Source organism: Sinocyclocheilus grahami, unplaced genomic scaffold (genome assembly GCF_001515645.1).
Source record: "Sinocyclocheilus grahami isolate Dianchi unplaced genomic scaffold, SAMN03320097.WGS_v1.1 scaffold2.1, whole genome shotgun sequence".
Lineage (NCBI taxonomy): Eukaryota > Metazoa > Chordata > Actinopteri > Cypriniformes > Cyprinidae > Sinocyclocheilus > Sinocyclocheilus grahami.
In genome coordinates, this window is record NW_015505181.1 from 1,170,731 (window position 1) to 1,186,807 (window position 16,077).

Sequence of the window (16,077 nt, forward strand, 5' to 3'; positions counted from 1 at the left end):
TGAGTGGATGCACGCCGCCATCTTAAATACCTGTATGTACAGGGAGTGGCTTGGCATGCAAATTCCACTCGCCAATTGTCATTGGCCATTTCCCGTAATGCTCAGAGGTGATTGGGGCTCCCATGTGAGACCCCTAATGTCAGTGTCGACGTAACGTCTCCATTCCCTCCTTCAGGGAACGAGGTTTACATATGTAACCGTTTTTATAGTGGAAAAAGGTTCTTGAGATTAATTAAATATTCTTCGCACTAAAAAAGAAAATTCTCTGAAAGATTGTAAGTATTCTATTGCTTTTATTGAAAAGACCAATAAAACAAGAAGTTACAGTTAAATCTCTCATGAGGCTATGATTTGTAAATGACAGTGAAGTGACACAACTGACATTGGTAGATCAACATGACTGTACTTGAATGTAGTGGATTACAGATTACATTCATATTATATAGAATATAATTTTCAAAGGTTACAAAATACTTAATCAAGAAAAAAGAAAGATTCACTGAAAAATACCCACCACTAATATACAGACTGACAGTCTGTCTGGAACATGCAAACATAGACAAGCAGAGTGAAATAAAGCATTGGTGCTCAATATCAGCAGGCCAACTAACAATTAATAATGATAAATATAATAATTATACTATATTTCAACAATGTAAGTCATGCTCAGTCTAACTGGGGTCTAGGGAAATCACCATAAAAAAAAGGTAAAAAAAAAAAAACTGCATCAGAAGATGTGTTTCCCTGCATGGAATCAAACGCTATGTAAAAGTGAGATAAACTGATTTAATTTGTGTCTCTACACAAAGTCTTTCCTATGTCAGTTTCAACTTGAGTCACATGGAGAGGCAGTGTTTGTGTGTTTGCATGTTTGTATGGCGCATACACCTTGTGACAGAAAAAGCCCTATGGGCGATGTATGTGTACTGTCTCATCTGAAATCAAGAGTGTGTTGGCGAACACAGCAGTGCTACATTCTACACTAATATGACATTTTGAAGCCTTTAGTGCTCCACAGATTGTTCATATAGCGACAGCCAGGTCTTCGTGAATGCTTCTAGAATGACTCATACATTTAGGCAATTCTACACAAATCGCAAGCTGCCATCTTCAGGAAGGAAAGAACAATCTTAGAAACAACACAAGGCAATAAATCAAAGCATGAGACTGTTACAAACAGTGTCTGCAATTTGAATTTTCCCTCTCTCACTTATGAATGCAAACCCAGAGCCAAAAGATTCTACTGAGTTGCAGTTAAAGTGTAATTTTAGAGATTATCCAGGAAATAAAAGTCAATAAAATAGCCACAAATTGCAATGGCGGTCAACTAGGGTCATGAAAAAAGCCAAAGAGGAACCCAAAGGTATGATTATTCATCCACTATTATGACACTGCGATTGATGGAATGACTAATGCTTTCTGACAGGTTCAAACAACAGCCCACATAAAACTCCTATGCAACTTTTTTTTCCAGTGAATGTAACCACTAAAACTGAGCCAGCCAGATTTAGACATGTCAGTCTTGATAGAGGAATACCAATCACTGTAAAGACTTCACTCTCAGAAAAAAAAGCTTGTTCAGGCATTGTTCACGAGAAGAAGGGAAACCCTGAATGTTTCTTTACACTTCCTTATTCTGGAAACCACAGGAGCGACTGAAAAGGGCCATGAAAAACAGACACAGACGTCCACTTTAGCCTGAGGTGCACTTCCTATGTACCTTGTGTTCTGTGAATTACTGTCTAAATTACCTCCTGGTATTGCTTCACTTTCCTACAAAAGCTAAGTAAACAATTGTTCTCTTCTAAAATCTAGTGAGCTGCAGCATTTTAAGACATCATAGATGCTTTAAAAAAACACATAATTAATACATTAAAATTTTTTATTAGTTTAGCCAAAATGGGCTTGTTAAAAAAAAATTAAGATGGTGCAGATTTTTGCTAGGTTTCTGAATGGAGTTTGTGTCATTAAAAACAGTGACTTTGCCATTATCAAAAAATATTATTATATTATGAAAATATTTAATTAATATTAATATTAAAATATTATAAGTTTATATTATTTTATTAAATATATTTTATTTTAGCTTTTTTTCATTACTGAGTTGTCATCTTAAACCACTGCATTTACTGTAGCTCAAACAGTACAGCATAGAGCAAGCAATGAATTGGGTTTGACTTCCAGGGAGTTCATGAACTGAAATTTTTTTACCCTCTAACCTGTGAAAAGATTTACAGATTCACTGATCTAAAATCAGCTTTTCTCAACTATACACTGTTAAGAGCCACACACCCAGTCTGACTTCATGTCAGCATCTGGTGCTAACAGTGTCAACAACAATCTCACCTAACTCACATCCTGCAACTCCCATGCAATCACTTAAAAAGCGCTTTTTCTCCCTGTTGTTACGTTTACCACATGACTGACCCTCCTTCATTCATCCGAGTTGGCTCACTTTACATGAGTGTGCGGAGAGGTGAGCATTTCACTGTTGGTCATCGTTGCACAGTGATTGCAGATCGTTACGGCATGGTTAAAGACAGGCCTCCTTTTATTGCATTGAGAGACAGTGCTATTGCCTGGAATTGCATTTGATCACAGTGATATCTGCCTGTTGTGTCATCAGATGGATTTAATGCACACGCACTTTGTCCCTCAAAGCACTCCGAGGTCTTTTTAGTTTGACATACTGTACAGCAAGGCATTTGCAAGTTCTTTTGGGCTTTAAAAATGTCACACTGCTATTTAGAAGTAGGACATTCCAGCACGGTGCAAAATTTTATTTCACAAATAATAGCACGTGTATAGCTATTTATAATAATTTCATTAATCTTTTCTTTGTTCTGTTTCTCGCCCTCAAGCTTTCCTTCATGCCTTTTTCTCTCTTTGTCTATTTCCATGATTACAGTACAAACTCATTCGCCTAAACCAAGAATTGCCCCCTGTTTACAGTCAAGGCATTACTGTGACCTCCTGAGCAGAAGCTTCTGAGATCCAAAGAACAGTCTCAGACCGTTGGTTGTGCAAGCCTTCCCCCTCCCCTGCCAAGTCCCCAGGGGCTGGATACACTGTATGTACACAGCATTACCTCACCTCCACTAGCTGCATGTCTCGCGTGTCTAGAAGAGCTTGACTTACAGGCACGAACTGAAAGAGAGAGGGAGGGAGATCACACCTGAGAGGGAGAAGGGCAGGGTTATGCAATGGCCCTGGGATTGCTCAACCTTCTCACTGCCTACAGGAACTATGTCGACACATCAGGCTGAGAAAAACAAAGCTCAGTTGAGAGGTGACTATGGCGACTATTGGTACACAAACCTGCCATCAAATATTCCAAACTCCGATGGGAACAAATTATTGTTATGGCTTTAAAGGAATTGTTCATCCATTATGAGGGTTCTTCTGTGAAACACAAAAGGAGATGTTTTTAAGAATTTCCTGGTCGCTGTATTTTTACACAATGACAATAAATGGGAACTGGAGATTCCAGGCCAGCATTGTTATAGTCAACTAGAACTAAAACTATTAAATAAATTTTTTTGGTAATTGAAATATTAGATAAACACATACATTTGAAATGACTGAAATAAACTTAGAAATGTCTGAAATATAAATAAGTTTAAGCAGAAATTCTAAAATGACTAAAACTCAACTAAAAATAAATGAAAGCTAAGTAGAAGTACAACAAAAAAACATAATAAAAATGAAAAAAAAAACACATGACAAAATACTTGAACCTTAAACTAAAATCAAAACTAAAAAATATGAAAATAAAAAAATGAAAATAAACAAAAATGAAATAATTCAAAATATTGATAAATACTGTAATAACATAGTAATAATATTAAAATGACAGGTTTTAAAAATGATGCAAAAGCACAATAAAATATCATAAAAGTACTCCATATGACTATATAACATATATTAGTTTTATATTTGTAATAGCTTTGTTTAAAGAAAAGACACACACAATTCATGAATTGGACATCAAAATGTCTACGAATTGTACATTTGCAAATGTTTGAAGCTTGAAAGATCCAGTTCCCATTTACTGTAACTGCAATAAAAAAAAAACTAGTATATTATTAAACATTTTGATTTTGTGCTCCACATACAAAAAAACAAACAATAATAATAATAAAAAAAGTTGAATCTGGATCAACATGAGGGTGAACAAACAATGACAGAATTGTTATTTTTGGGTGAACTATCCCTTTAAGAACTGATTATGCATAATACTTAATTAGTTGCTTTGTCATGGTGGTACAAGGTGTTTAGTCAGCTGCGGGTCAGTGTTAGGTAAATGTTTTCTGGGTCAAAAGTTGAATGAGGCATTTGCACCAGGTTTGTTATAAACATGTTAGACCTTCACATCCACCTCTGCTTGTGTGTGTTGATAGCTCATTGTGAAACCACTCTGGTTGAAATGAGGAAATTACTAGGAAGACAATATCCTGGAAACAGGATTCTGCACAGCACTCATATTTGCACCATCAAAACGGTGTGGTATTTCCATGAAGATTTCACAAATGATTTTTGAATGTAATATAATTGGGAGTGAACTTTTTTTAAAGGCATCACATTTTTTGGAGACTAACTTTCCCTGCTAATGGCAAAGAAATGGAGATCCTTTCATATTTTGTTGATAGTCTCTGTCACTATCATTTTAATCTAACTGATATGATGATATTTGGATTGCATCATACAAGGCATGCTCTGTTTTTTCCCAGCTGGAGCTCTGCACTGGAAAAAGTATGTCTTTGAGAGCATGAACCCGCTCAGATGTCACAAGCATGCAATTTTGATGAGCTGCAGTGGGAAAGCAGAATCATTCAGTGAGTGACAGAGAGTGCAAGAAAGAAAGTTGCAGAGAGAGAGTTGAGAACAGAAAGATTAGAAAGAAAGAGAGATGGAAAAGGACAGAACGGGAAAGTAAGACCTTCAGTATTATAAATACCACTGTGAAGCATTACAGAGAGTTTCATCAGAGATAGATACAATGAAGCCTGCTGCCACAACCCTGAGCTAACAAGCTGTCTTTGGATACTGCTGAGCTTCTGTTACATTTGGAGAAAGGATGATAAAAGCCTTCTGTAATACTATAATAGAGTTGAGAGGTGATGCAAAATAACATAAATCATAACAAGCGTCTTCTTAGCCAGCAGGCATAGACTAACATATAGTAAACAAATTATTTATAAATGTGAAAACTGTAAAAACTATTGTGTCCATGGAGGCTCTTTAAAGCAATAGTTCTTCCAAAAATAATTTACTCACCCTCATGTCATTCCAAATTGTTTCTTTCCGCAATACAAGACAGAATGAGGACTTTAGCAGAAAGTCAAAGCTGCTCTCTTCTCGAATAATGAAAGTGGATGGGGACCAACGGCCGACAAGCTCCTAAAAGGACAAAAAAGCACCATAAAATATAAAAGTAATCCATAATCCAAGGAACATGAAATCTAAACTGCTATCAGCATGTCAAATGTTCTTGACATCAAAATAGTTATGTTATAGTTAACAAATACAACATATATTCTTAATCGAATTAGCCTATTAATTATGTAGTATTATTATTTTTTATTGATGTGAACTACTAAAGTAAAATGTCAATCTATTATTTTTGTAATTCAAATGTTTAATGCACTTAGAAACATTTATTTTCTGGAAAAATGCAAACACTTTGGAAAAATGTGTCTTCACATTTTTATACTTAATAATTCTGTTAAAGGGGTCGATTTCAAGTTTTCCTTTCTCTTTGGAGTGTTACAAGCTGTTCGTGAATAGATAAGATCCCTAAAGTTGCAAAGACTAAAGTCTCAAACCCAAAGAGATATTCTTTATAAAAGTTAAGACTGATCCACGCCCTCCTAAAACACCTAGTTTAAACACGCCCCCCATGTCTATGTCACGATGTGGAAAGATTTGCATAACACCGCCCAAATGTTCATGCAAAGAAAGAAGGCCACCACCGCCGCCATGTTGTGAAGACGCTGTGTGTTTCGTTACGAAAGCGAAAATACTTTGTTTGGCCTTCCAAAAGAGGACACAACTAGAAATCAGTGGTTAAGTTGTATTTACAATACTGTTCCAGAACACTTCAACCCAAATATTCAGATGTGTGCAGCGCATTTTATGGAGGACTGTTTCCTGATCCTGGTAGTCTCGTCGCTCCGGCCAGGACACAGCATCACAGTATGGTGAGTGCCGTAACATTTCCGTCACACGCTTGATGTATTCAGCCAATCACAATGCACTGGATAGCTGGCCAATCAGCGTACACCTCGCTTTTCAGACTGATGAGCTTTGTAAAAATCAATGCGTTTCAGAAAGGCGGGGCATAGAGGAGAAACAATAATGTACAGTATGTGGAAAATAATGTGTTTTTTTAACCTTAAACCGCATAAACACATTTCATTACACCAAATACACAAAATAATGTTCTTTGTAGCAACATAATATGACCCCTTTAATTTGAAATCCATACCTGTGGCTTTAAGAAATCAGTTGCTTAGATTTGATCTATTTTCAGCATTTAAATTAATATCAACACAACTATAAGCAGGGCAGCTCAGTGGCTAGCACTGTTACCTCACAGCAGGAAGGTCCCCAGGTTGAGCCCCAGCTGAGCCAGGAGAGCAGAGATGCAGTTTGCAGGTTCTCCCTGTGTCAGTGTGCATTTCCACCACAGTTTAAAAACATGCAGCATATGATAAATACGATACTGAACTGTCTGTGTGTGTGGGCCCTGTGATGGACTGGCCGTCCATCCAGTGTGTTTCCCCTGCCTGTGGGCCGATATGGTGGGATAGGCTCCAGCATCCTTGCAACCATAGAGAGCATAAGAGGAGTTTAGGATAGATGGATGAGTAGAAGAAATGTTCCCAGGGGAATCTTTGGAGAATTTTTACATAACCAAGAAAAAACGTTCTTAAAACGTTCAGAAATAATGTTTTCATAACATTTTCATAATTATAGAATGGAATGTTCCTCTAGCATTTGCATAAACCAAGAAAAAAAACTTTCTTAATACATTAAAAAAACTGAATGCTTTGAACGTTTAAAAAACATACAGAAATAAGGTTTTCATAACTTTAATGGGAATGTTAGCAAAACATTCTAATAATATATTTTTGTTATAAAATATTGCTTCCTGTTTCCCACTAACGCCTGTGGAAGTGTGGCCCTAGAGGAAATCCTTGTACTATAGGATGGGCCTGTCTGAACTGGAAAGCCTGATAATTGTATCCCGAGTCTTGACTGCTGTCCCTGCCCTGTCTCCTGGGTTCCTATCGACAAGATCTGGTCACTTCCCAAACATTCCTCTGCAGCTGATATATGCTCAGTTGTACCATATGGTCAGTAGCAAAGGCTAATAGATCAGATATCTGTACTAATAAAATGCAAGCTCACAGGGGAATCTCCAAATAAGGCTACACAAGCAACATCAGCAACACAAGAAATGGACACTTTGGATTAAAGCTGTGGATTAGCTCAGCAATACAACAGAATTTCTTTTGCAATACTACATATCCAAAGAATATGTCCAGAAACAGAATATGAACAACCAGAAAAAAATCCCTCTCAAGGGCGCATCAGTGTCAGATGTTTAAATCCACACAGCGGAAGTCGTGGTTTCCCTACATTTAGAAACCAAACCACCCACAAAAAAGTGAGAAAGAAACGGAAAAGCTGCTAAGTCTGTTCCTTGTTTTTACACTTCTCTTCTAATTTCCCAGCATCACTGGTTATCATGTTTAATGATGGTAAAGAGACAGTTTTTTTTTTAGACCAAACAAATAGAAACCTGTTGACACTGCACGTAAGCATTTGTTTTTTCATACAAAATATTTAAACACTCTTAATTTATTAACATTTTGTTATTAATATTTTAGTGCCATGTTGTTTTTGTCTCTTTTTGTACTGTAAATCGTTAACACTTTACAGTCCGGTTTAATTTTTTAACATTGGTTAAATATATTAGTTAAAGGGGTCATATGATGCGATTTCAAGTTTTCCTTTCTCTTTGGAGTGTTACAAGCTGTTCATGAATAGATAAGATCCCTAAAGTTGCAAAGACTAAAGTCTCAAACCCCAATAGATATTCTTTATAAAAGTTAAGACTGGTCCACGCCCTCCTAAAACACCTTGTTTAAACACGCCCCCCATGTCTACGACACGATGTGGGAAGATTTGCATAACGCTGCCCAAATGTTCACGCAAAGAAAGAAGGCCACTGCCGCCGCCATGTTGTGAAGACGCTGTGTGTTTCGTTGTGAAAGTGAAGATACATTGTTTGGCCTTCCAAAAGAGGACACGACTAGAAATCAGTGGTTAAGTTGTATTTACAACACTGATCCAGAACACTTCAACCCAAATATTCAGATGTGTGCAGCGCATTTTATGGAGGACTGTTTCCTGATCCTGGAAGAGTAGACTACAATGCTAGCTGTTCTGATTCACAGTCTGTAAGTACGTTTTCATATTTAAAGGATTTGCCACTGATGATTCAAACGTGAGTTTTGAGCAGTGTAGAGTAGCGCTTGTTGTTTGTCATTTCTCCGATCACAAATGCAGACATGGTTTTATGTTTAAGCGGCGTGATGCAACGCAACGCGTAAAAAGACAGTATAAGTCATTATAATCAGTAATTATGTCCCCACTGGATTCAACAAATGCCTCGTTTATAATGGGTTTTAATGTTTTTGTCTCATCGCTCCGGGATACGGCATCACAATATGGTAAGGGGCATAACATTTCCGTCACACGCTTGAGGTATTCGGCCAATCACAACGCACTGGATAGCTGGCCAATCAGAGCACACCTCGCTTTTCAGACCGATGAGCTTTGTAAAAATCGACGTGTTTCAGAAAGGCGGGGCATAGAGGAGAAACAATAATGTACAATATATGGAAAATAATGTTTTTTGAACCTTAGACCGCATAAACACATTTCATTATATCAAATACACAAAATAATGTTCCTTTAGCAACATCATATGACCCCTTTAACATGAAATTACAATGAAAAATACTAAAGCATTTATTAATTTTAGGTAAGGTAAACATTAACATTAAAATAGAAAGTTGTATATTGTTAGTGTTTTGTGATGGACCAGAGCTAACTTAAACTAACAATGAACAGTTGTGTTTTTATTGGCTAACCTTAACTAACTAATTAATTCTTGTTGATAATGTAAACTAACATGACCTTACTGTAAAGTGTTACCAGTAAATCTAGTATATAAACACTTTAATAGAACAAAAGCTACATTTTAAACCAAAGTTACTATGCAAATAAAAGACACACATGTTGATTTTTTTTTTTTTTTTGCATACAATAACCTACATTCTACAAAAACAAACAGGATTTTTTTAGGGACTCCCAATGTAGACTGCTGTCTAAGCAAGAACAATTTCCCTAATTTTGTAATGTCACCACAAAAGAATTCCGGCTTTCATGACAGTAACTGCTGAGCCACACCATTTTTTTTTGCATACAATAACCTACATTCTACAAAAACAAACAGGATTTTTTTTAGGGACTCCCAATGTAGACTGCTGTCTAAGCAAGAACAATTTCCCTAATTTTGTAATGTCACCACAAAAGAATTCCGGCTTTCATGACAGTAACTGCTGAGCCACACCTTCCCTATGCGTCTTTCTCTCCACTAATGCTGGTCACCAGGGCATGAAGAGTAAATCACATGAGCTACGTTGTACTAAACCTTTGTGGTCTCACAGACTGGAATTCAATCCAAAGTTCAGTCAGAAAAACATAAAAGTCAACCTACAGCTGGCATTGACTAAAGAACGTTCTGTGGTAAATTTGTTAATGTTTAAATCCTCCAAAATAAACTTCAAACATTTCAAATTAATTTCATAATGAGGAAAAGGCTGCACTTTCATTTTTTTTGCAGTGCTGCACGAGGAAGCAAAAGCACAGGCGGGGGAAAATGTGAGAGAAAGTATGGAGGGACAATGGCAATTAATGAGGATGGGATTGCTTGTGAAAGCCTCTCATGGTCCTGATGTCAGTGGGGTTTAGCAAGGCTGTAACTGTGACAACAACGGCTGCTTCCCTCTCCTGTTGAGGGAGCATACACTTTTTAACTTTCCTTCTCTCGTCACCTTGTTTTGCTGTCTCTCTCTCTACACTTCAATGTCAAGCAATGTTTGACTCATTCCATTTGGCCTCCGGTTTCATCACATATATTTTGAAAGGCATGTGATTCAGAGAGAAACGGAGCTGACTCAAAAACGCTGCTTACGTGTCTGGGAGTGGGATGGAATTTGCAATGTGTCTCGCTCAATATAGCCTTACAGCAACGGCCTATGAAAGTGGCCGAATATGATAAAAACAAGACCAGTTTTGCAGGAATTACTGCATTTGTAGAGCTGAAAGCCTGTTATATCCACAGTAAAACAAGTAATCATACTGATTCCATATGAAGCTGGAAGTATTACACTGGAATCACAATGAAAAAATACTGATCATTCTTTCACGAGGCCTGCAGCTTCATAAAACAATTCTGAGGTACTGTACTTGTTATGTATTGAAATGAAAAGTATGAACTTTTTAAATGCCTTGTGAGAGAGAGTATAAGAAACTGTGGCTGACTCATCCAAGAGTCTGACAACGAGAATAACCCACGCCTGTGCTCTGCAAAGGAGCAGTTTCTTAACAGTCATGTGCTAGCTCTTCTATATGATGGAAGAGAGAACACATTGTTCGATTTTTCAACTCTGTGTTGAGTTCATGTCTCGCTTTCTACAAGAAACAGAAACATGGAGAAGCCTCTGGCAAGAGGGTTTGTGATTTCAAGGAAAACCTTACCGCATATACCACACACCAATTATCTTGATTTCAGAATGCTTTTGAAACGGCTCATCTTGATCGCAGGGCTTTTGTAACATCTGGGTTTAACGGTGTCCCTCATTGTACTTTAGATAACTATGAAACCCTTATGTAATGTTGCCAGTTTGACATGTTAATATTGGTATGACTAATTATTTTTTTCATTATGCGATAAAAATGTACACGTAATTAATCATGAAAACCTTTGACTTGTACACAATTTAAGCTCTTAATTTGTTCCTGTTTTAGAAAGTCATGTTAATGCTGGAGCAAATGTTAACATAAAAATCATATTTTCTTTACTCTCCCATTCAACACTGCAACACTTGGGATCTGGCAGTAAAAAAAAATCCATTCATTTTATCCATAGGGGTATTAATTTTTTAACAATATCTTATAGACAGACCTACTGTGAGTTACAATTATGTTACAAGTAATATTTGTGTTTAAAAGTGGAATTCCTGGAGAAAAACTACAATACCCATGATTCTTTCCACCAATCAGAAAATCATGCAAAACTCACTCTTCTTATATATTTGCATAATATACATATTTTTGTGATAAACGTAAAATATATTGTTTCTATATATAATAAGCATATTTAATTCAAAAGTTTTATATTTCTCCATTTTTTTTTCTATTATGTCATTTACTGTACTTCATGGGATTGTAGTTTTTTCCTTTCTGAATGTCGTTTGGTACACAGTTTTGAACCTTTGTCTTTTTTGTCCGAATTTCTAATACACAATTACAAAATAGTGCAGACATAAAATGCTAACGTTCAATGATATTTAGCATATATTGAGACTATTTTTTTTATTACCACTTTACACCACAGAGAGACACTTTTTCATGTCTCTTTAATGTTTGTTTTCTTGAGTTATATTAAACGCCTTGAATTATATTAATTTGAAGGCTTTTCACAGCACATATAAATGTAATCAACTCAATTAATCAACTTTTTTATTCAAATAAACATTTTAATGTATTGTATATTCATAAAATGTCTAAAAAAGTACAGCTACCAAAAACCTACAAAAATAGGTCATACCACAGAAAATGTGTAACACTTTTAAAATGACTCAGCAAGCACGGTCATGACTTTCCACAGTTGTTTCGCCCCCTGTCTGATATACTAAATAAAGTTCAAAACCTCTGTTTCTCTGGAGAGTTTTGGTTATTTCACACACATATCACTACAGCATCACTGTGGAAGGACTCGATGCTGAGTTGAGAAAGTTTGAGAAAACTGCTGAGGCGAGCGATGTGTCATCTGCTGGAAGATTAAGTAATCGTCCAGCTTAAATTTCCTCTAAATAGAGACTTTCTACTCAGCAGAATGGGAAGTTAATCAATTAGGTGTCACATTTCTTATACATAATATTACATAGTGAACAAATTTATCCTTGCATCCAATCAAACTGCCAGATGTTCAAGCTGATACCTCAGTTTACACTGATGGGGACAACCAACAGTAATATCCAGTGATGCAAACTACTTGACTTTTTTTGTCAACGTCTCGTAAGCAACGCAGGTGTTTTGTAGTTGGATGTAAAAGTGAACATAAGAGTCTTAATTTTCTCCCGACATCAGAGCCACTGAGGACGCAGTGAATTAGTTTGGTTTTTGATGGTAGCACACCACCGAATACACAAAAAATGGAAGAGAAGGGTGGGGTGAACAGTAGTTCAGTATCATTTAACCCCTTAGCATTCCTGTAAAATTTGTCTAAAATGCCTAAAAAAGGCATACCCAAAGTAATCGCTTCCAATCATTGTGTTCTTGTTAGCAATGGTTACCTCCAAAGAAACATGTGCAGCCATCATCGCTTTGCATCAAAATGGCCTCACATGCAAGGAAATTGCTACAAAGAATATTGCACTTGAAAGAACCGTTTACCGAATCATCAAGAACTTCAAGGAGAGAGGTTTGACTGGAGTGAAGAAGTCGAATCATCAAGAATCTCAAGAAGAGAGGTTCGACTGCAGTGAAGAAGTCTTCAGGACGACCCTTGTCCAGCAAGTACCAGGACCGTCTCCTCCTGAGGAGTCAGCTTCGGAATCATGTCACCAGCAGTGCAGAGCTTGCTCAGGAATGGCAGCAGGTTGAGACTTGTGGACAACTGCCTGGTGTCAAGAAGGGCAGCAAAGAAGCCACTTCTCTCCAGGAAAAACGTCAAGAACAGACTGAAATTGAGAACCTGTGGTCAGTCCTCAAAAGGCAAGTGGACAAGCAGAAGCCCACAAATTGTGATAAACTCCGAGAACTAATAAGGCAAGAATGGATTGCCATCAGTCAGGATTTGGCCCAGAAGCTAATATCCAGCATGCCTGAACGAATTGCAGAGGTTATGAAGAGCAAGGGTCAACACTGTAAATATTGACTCATCATATTTTTTTTGCCAATAAAAGCCTTTAAAACTTATGATATGCTTATCATTGTTTTTCAGTATACCATAGAAACATGTGGAAAAATAATCTACAAATACTGAAGCAGCAAACTTTGCAAAATACAACATTTATGTCACTGCCAAAATTGGCCATGACTTTATGCTGTTCTTAACCCATTTGGAGTAAATGCATGGCTTTGGTCACTTTTGAAAGGTGACCCTCTGAGGTTTGTTCCTAAACAGAACAAACCTCAGAATTACTGTAAGTCTTACTGGTATTGAGTAATAGAACTTTGAACACACTGAAAAAGGAAAAAACAACAACATTCCGCCTACATTTTTTTAGTAAACAGATGCCTGCAGATGACTATAGCTGGGAGCCATTTGCAGGAAAACACTATGGGATCACAGCATGGTGCCTTGTTGGCGGTCTGACAAAGACACTGATTGTACCTGCTGTGTTCATTGTATCTTAAAATTTGCATCATTCGAATCACAAGAATCTCAGCTTTCCAAAGATATGTGACATGTTTTTTTTTTTTTTTGAGGAGTTGTATGTCACAAAGTTAACCCTCAAAAACACGCAGTGTGCCACGAGCAGTACAGTGGAACGCTAACAGGTTAAAGAGACATGCACCAAAACGGGTCACTGTGAACAGAGCTATTTTTGACAAGGTAAATAGGGTGTTGTTTTACACGACCACTGAGAAATTTTAACCAAAGTATGTTACAAACAATTCATGAAGACCCTAAAGAATCATACCAACTTGTGGAAAATGGGCATCCGATATCCCCTTTAAATGGAAAATATAGCAATCATTTATGTAATTCATAACCGAATGGGACAAGATGAAACATTTTGCCATTTTGCATTTGACATATTAGGCATACAAATAAGAGTGAAAGTAGTTTTATTTTAAAACAAATACATTATTTGCAAACAGTTCGAATTTATTATTTTACAAAATAAATCTTATTTTTTACAGTTCTTCTTTCTTTTTTATTCCATTAAATCCATTAAAAGCCACATTTGCTGGCGCCGCAGCAAAAAAATGGCTGCCCACTGCTCTGGGTGTGTGTGTGTGTGTGTGTTCACTGCTGTGTGTGTGCACTCTGGATGGGATGAATGCAGAGCACAAATTCCGAGTATGGGTCACCACACTTGGTCACATGTCACATGTCACGTCAAAAGTACTTTGTTATTTAATTCATTTAATTATTTAATAATTTCAAATTGTTTAACAATACATTATTTAATAAAATATTTCAATTAATGTTCAAGACATGGTTACAGTCTTAATTGTATTAAAGTTAGATGCCAAGTGTGAAACAAGCATATAGTGTCTTTTAGCAAGCATTCAGTTCCTTCTTGTTTATTGGTTTAGTGCAGTAATTCAGCTGTTTAAAACCACAATCTACCTCAGTGACTCAGCAAATTATAACACAACCTCAGACTGTTTGCAAGTTCAGCAGGTCCACTGAAAACACCTTCATAATCATAATACTTATAGGCCTATATTTGAAATTCACAACGAATGCAACTTTACATAAATCTTTTATGGTGTTTAGTGTCCTTTGAAATTGAAATTGTTTATTGTCCTTGTTGAAATGAGTGTCCTTTAAGTTGGATGACACTTGCAAAGTGCAACTAACTAACAGAAAAGAGATAACAGACAGGCCGATTCAAAATAAATTATGGTTGCTTCCCTCACACACATAACACCCACCACATGCTGAACACCAGTTTCTACCCACTCACAAGATTACTGTGCAAATGGCACCAGCTCTATTTTCTAAGAAGCTCTCTTTGGTACACATAAGTGAAGAAAGCCACAGAGACCTAATAAACAACACAGTGCCCTTTACATTTAGCACAGGCGATACATACAGAGAAACCGCTTATCACTTGTATTTAGCATGAGTTATAAGTCTAACAGCGCACAAAATCATTCATGCAAGTTTTGAATTCACTACCTCTTAGGCAAGAGAGATTTCTTTAAAACAAGATATAACAAAGATCTGATGTGCTCTGTTAAGGAAGAAATCCTACAATCATCCAGAGAGAACATAAACAGGGGTGTGCATGCGTCTCCATAGTGATATTTTTAATCATGTTGCATATTCAAATGTTCATCCGTGTACATCATGCAATCTACCATTAGCCTGGAGGGTACGACACCAACACTACTTCCAGTAGCCTTACAGACTGTGTACACCTATTTTTAGATCCGAAACTTAAGAGTTTGATCTATCACTGTGTCAGCAAGCTTGGGTTACAAGCTGAAGTGCCGTGATCATTCAAACTGCAGGCACACCCTCAAATTTATTTATATATACCGCCACTGGTGCCCGCTTAAAACAATGACGCCCAAGATTACAAGCCAGAACTGTATCCTTAATGCTCAGCAGCAAGTGGTCGAGAGTGAGAGAGAGAGAGAGAGAGAGAGAGAGAGAGAGAGAAGGGGGGTAAATGGGGGTGTTACATGAGAGAGAGAAACACAAAGCCCAGCCCAGACGGAAGTATTCAATTTATTCAAGTCTCAGAACAGCTGTTGCCAAAATAGCTTAGTGATTAAGAGACCAAAGGCTTAAAAGGACAAAATCTTCCAGAGCAGCCAGACCTGGTGGTTATAGTCAACAGACGGCTGGACGGAACAAGCAATATAAACATTCAAGAGGTCATTAGTAATAAACCTGTGAGCACTGTTCATGTCAGTCAGCACTGTCTTGATGTTTCACAATGAATCCAGTTCCAGTCTGAGAGGACATGCCAGTAAAAATGTCTTATGTATATATCTGTTTTATAAATTAATAACTAACAAAAATAAACA